The 5,036-nt window shown below is 45.7% G+C and overlaps 1 non-coding gene across 1 annotated transcript; it reads right to left on the bottom strand.

Moving 5' to 3' along the window:
- Nucleotides 1-1,213: 1,213 nt before the first annotated feature.
- Nucleotides 1,214-1,351, bottom strand: LOC114809752. Its single transcript, XR_003757530.1, has one exon. It is a non-coding gene; the product is annotated as a small nucleolar RNA SNORA7 (small nucleolar RNA).
- Between the last annotated feature and the right edge of the window lie 3,685 nt (nucleotides 1,352-5,036).

Below are 5,036 nucleotides of genomic sequence, written 5' to 3'. Positions count from 1 at the left end.
AGGAGATGTGAGGGAATCTGTATGGAACCCCTCAATCTCCAGCACTTTCAGCACCACTTTCCTAAATATAATCACCCTCTAAACTGAGCCTAATCTCACTACTGGTGGTCACCAACATCTCAGACAAGGCTTTCCTGCCTGAGCCTTGTAATTCTTGCAACGGATTCCCAGATTCCCTAGAGAGTGTAAATAACACCGGGTCTTTGGAAGGCTTCTCTCTGCTGCACAAAAGTATTTATTTGGGAGCGTCTCATGCCTGCTGATTTCTGAACATTCCTCCGGCAAAGAGCGGACACTTTTAGGGAATTCATTTTCACAGCATTTCCCTGTAAAGGAGATCTTGGTTGGGCAAATAAATCCTGCCTTTTTGTGCAGAGCCATCTGCTTGAGAGGAATGCTTGAGGTGGTCCCAGGGGATGAGTGGGAGAGGAGATGTTGATAGGAAAACAATGGAACTGCACCCTGAGCATCCTAACCTGCTGATGGTTTGCTTGGACCAGATCCCAGGAGATGGGAAGGAGGTCCAGGACCGATCCCAGAAGAATGTTCTTTTGGGGAAAGTCTCTCCAGGGAAAGACTGAATGGACTCTGTATGTTTTTCCATCTTTCATTGCTCTGATTCAAGCTGCTCCCTCAGGCCTTTTTTTAGCTGTGAGTCCCCATCCCCACCGCCACCCCTTCCCCCTACCCTCCCCCTGCCAATCCTGAGGAAATGCGACCATGTCTACTTGCCTCCTGTGTACTCTTTTCCAGTATTTAGTTCAGTGCTCTGCTCACAGTAAGTGCTTAATAAATACCATTACTATTACTCCATGCTAGGTTCATAATCAATTACCCTTCAACCAAAGCCCTTGGAAAAAAGATTCCTCAGCACCCCAGGATTCAGTTCAGCTTTCTTTATACACTGAAATAGGCCTCTCTTTTTTTTAATGGTATTTGTGAAGTGTTTATTATGTTCCAGGACCTGTACTAAATGCTGGGGTCTTGTCTTGTCTTATGCTGTTGAGTCATTTCCGACCCATAGAGACACAATGGACGCATCTCTGCCAGAATGCCCCCCTCTCCACCTGCAATAGTTCTGGTAGTGTATCCATAGAGTTTTCTTGGTAAAATTATGGAAGTGGTTTACCACTGCCTCCTTCCACGAAGTAACCTTGAGTCTCCACTCTCGAATCTCTCCCATGCTGCTGCTGCCCAGCATGAGTGAGTTTTGATTTGTAGCAGATTGCCTTCCACTTGCTAGCCACTTCCCAAGCTAAGAATGGAATGGGTAGACCTCTGCTTGACTCTCCCTCCTGTAGCCGAGCCTGGAAGAGTACTGGAAACTCTCCAGGTGTAACCCTGAGAAGGAAGTGCTGGGGTAGATACAGGCTAATCAAGTTGGATACAGTCCCTGTTCCACGTGTGGCTCACAGTCTAGGTGGAAGGGGGAACAGGTATTTAATCCCCATTTTACAGCTGAGGACATTGAGATACAGAGAAGTTAAGCAACTTGGCTAGGGTCATACAGCAAGAGAATGGCAGAATGGGATTAGAACGAAGGTCCTCTTACTCCCAGCCCTGTGATTGTTTTGCCTCTTAGGAGCTTACACTCTAATGAGGGAGTGGGGAGGAAATGTGCCTACTAATTCAGTTGCGTTGTACTCTCCCAGCGCATAATATAGTGCTCTGCATAGAGTCAGAGCTCAACGAATGCCATAGATTGTTTGATTGATTTCTAGCCTGTTAACGCTTAAAACAGAAACAGCGTGGCTTAGTGGAAAGAGCACAGCCTTGGGAGTTCGAGGATGTGAGTTCTAATCCCAGCTCAGCCACTTTTCTGCTGTGTGATTTTGGGCAAGCCGTGTAACTTCTCTGTGTCTCAGTTACATCATCTGTAAAATGGAGATTAATAATAATAATGATGGCATTTGTTAAGCGCTTACTATGTGCAGAGCACATTTCTAAGTGCCGGGGTAGAGACAGGGTAATCAGATTGTCCCACATGGGGCTCACATTTTTAAATCCCTATTTTTACAGATGAGGTAACTGAAGCATCAAGAAGTTAAGTGACTTGCCCAAGATTAAGACTGTAAGCCCCACGTGGGACAACCTGATTACCTTGTATCTTTCCCAGTGCTTAGAACAGTGCTTGGCACATAGTAAGGCCTTAATAAATAACATTATTATTATTCTTATTATTATTAATAATAATAAAAGCTTGTCTCCTTCCAAACCTCAGGACCTCTAAAATCTCAGCATCTTTTTCACCCTTGAAGTCTACCCTCCTTTCCCCTCAAAAAACCAACCAAAAACTGGCACCTCTGTGTAGGGCCTTGCTCAGCCTGCAAACCCCTGATAGAATGACATGGTAGTGCTATGGCTACTTTAGCTAGAACATTCATTTTGGATTGGGTCATTTGTTTGGATTTTCCAAGATCTGCACCATTTCCCCACCCTCTTGTTTCATACTCTCCCACCAGTATTTTTTTTAATGGTATTTGTTAAGTGTTTACTATGTTCCAGGCCCTATACTAAGTGCTGGGGTAGATACAAGCTAATCGGGTTGGACCGGGTCCATGTCCCACATGGGGCTCACAATCTTAATCCCCATTTTACGAATGAGGAAATCGAGGCCCAAAGAAGATAAGCGAGCTCCCCAAAGTCACCCAGCAGACAAGTGGCATAGCCCAAATTAGAACCCAGAGCCTTCTGATCCCAGACCTGTACCCTATCCACTAGGTCATGCTGCTCCCTGGGGGCCACAGTTCCAGAAAGCCAATGGGAGTCAGTCGTGATGGATCTTCAACCTCCTCAAATCCAGAACATGGCTAATTAAACCCCAAAGGGTCCACTGTCCCACTAGGGATGACTCAGATAGGGAATTTCCTAACTGGCCTTCCTCCTCATATGGGCTGGCTTGGCACAGGGCCAGGAGTCAGGACCCAGCTGGCCCCTTGGGTCTGCTCCCCCCTTATGCCCGTCCACCTCCTTGGGATTCATTTTAGCTAGTGACTTATTGCATTGATTAGCTGAACTAATTTGTTGCCATGGAGATCATCATCCTGGCACCAAACACAAATGTTCCCAGATCTTAAAAATAAATAAGAGTCTGTTAAGGGACCATTAAGCTGTGTGGAGTCTCCTAGTTAAACCAAAGGGTCCTTATGAGTTTTTGATGCATCTACTATCCTGAGACCAAAAGGGATCATCTATCAACAACCAGTGGTTAAGTCCGGCTGGGGAGGGGAGGCAGAATGGTGCCTTCACAGGAATCTCTGATAAGCTACTGGCATTCTTCCTGCACTCCAATATCTCACAGTTCTTCTGTCTCCCACTCCCTAACTGTGGGAATTCTCCAAGGCTCTCTGGGCCCACTTTGATTTTCCATCTACACCCTCTCCCTTCTATCCCTATAACTTCAACTACCTGCTCTGCACAGATGCTTCCCAAGTTGACATCACTAGCCCCAACCATGCTCCTCTCCTGCAGTTTCACATTTTCTCTTTCCTCCAGGACTTATTTTCATGGTTTTCACTCTGGCAACCTCAAACTCAACTTGCCCAGAACTGAACTCCTCATCTTCCTTTCCAAATCCTCTCTTGGACACTAACTTTATTTTGACAGTTGACACCACCACCGTGTTCCCCACCTCTCAAACCTGTAGCCTTGGTGTTACCCTTGACTTCTCTCTTGTATTCTCCATATTCAGTCTGACACCAAATTCTGTGGGTTATTTCTCCATGATGTCTCCAGAATCCACTTTCTTCCTCTATGTCCAAATGGGCATCATGCTGGTCCAAGCACTTGTCATATCCTGACCTGTCTTTCACATTATCAATCTTCTTGCAGACCTCCGTGGCTCTAGTTTCTCCCCTCTCCAGTCTATATCTCTTCAGACCAATTTTCTAAAACATCCTGCACACTTCTCTTCACTCCTCAAAAACCTCCATTGGTTGTCCATTCTTTTCCATGTCAAGCAGAAACTCCTGATCATAGGCTTTAAGACACTCTTTTAATGGTATTTGTTAAGTGTTTACTATGGGTCCAGCACTATTCTAAATGCTGGGGGAGAACAAATTGATTAGGCCAGATACAATCCCTGTACCACATGGGGCCATAGTCTAAGTAGAGAGGAGAATAGGCACTCAGTCCCCATTTTACAGATAAGAAAACTGAGGCACAGAGAAGTGAAGTGCCTTATCTAAGGTCACACAACAAGTAAGTAGATTAAGACTGTGAGCCCCATGTGGGACTGGGACTATGTCCAACCTGATTAGCATGTATCTATCCCAGCGTTATGAACAAGAGCTTGACACACAATAAGTGCTTAACAAATGCCATCATCATCATCAAGTAGAGAAGTAGGGATTAGAACCCAGGTCATCTACCTTTCATTCCCATGTTTTATTCACTAGTCCACACGCCTTCCCGATCAGCTCTCAATTCAGAAGTCAATCAACTCTGTCCCCCTCTTTACTCTTGCTCCTCCCCAGCTTGCAAGCTTCACTCCTCTCAAGTCAGTCTACTCAGTGGGCCTCAGTTTTGTTACTCTTATTCCTGACTTTTTGCTCCTTCGCTTTTTCTGCTTAAAACTCCTCTCCCTTCATATCTTCTACTTAGGCTGTGAGCCCCAAGTGGGACAGTGACTGTGTCTGTCCTGACAATTTTGTACCTACCCCAGTGCTTAGTAATAATGTTGGTATTTGTTAAGTGCTTACTATGTGCCGAGCACTGTTCTAAGCGCTGGGGTAGACACAGGGGAATCAGGATGTTCCACGTGGGGCTCACACTCTTAATCCCCATTTTACAGATGAGGTAACTGAGGCACAGAGAAGTTAAGTGACTTGCCCACAGTCACACAGCTGACAAGTGGCAGAGCTGGGATTCGAACTCATGACCTCTGACTCCAAAGCCCAGGCTCTTTCCACTGAGCCACGCTGCTCACAGAGCTTGGCATGTAGTAAGCACTCAACAAATATGACAGTTATTATTCTAATTACTCAGAGCATGCTGACCAAGCCCTCCTATGACCTCTGGAGAGGATCTTCCCCAAG

Source organism: Ornithorhynchus anatinus, chromosome 2, assembly GCF_004115215.2.
Source record: "Ornithorhynchus anatinus isolate Pmale09 chromosome 2, mOrnAna1.pri.v4, whole genome shotgun sequence".
Taxonomy (NCBI): Eukaryota; Metazoa; Chordata; class Mammalia; order Monotremata; family Ornithorhynchidae; genus Ornithorhynchus; species Ornithorhynchus anatinus.
Note: the sequence above shows the minus strand (reverse complement) of the source record. Positions and strands in the feature narration are given on the sequence as shown.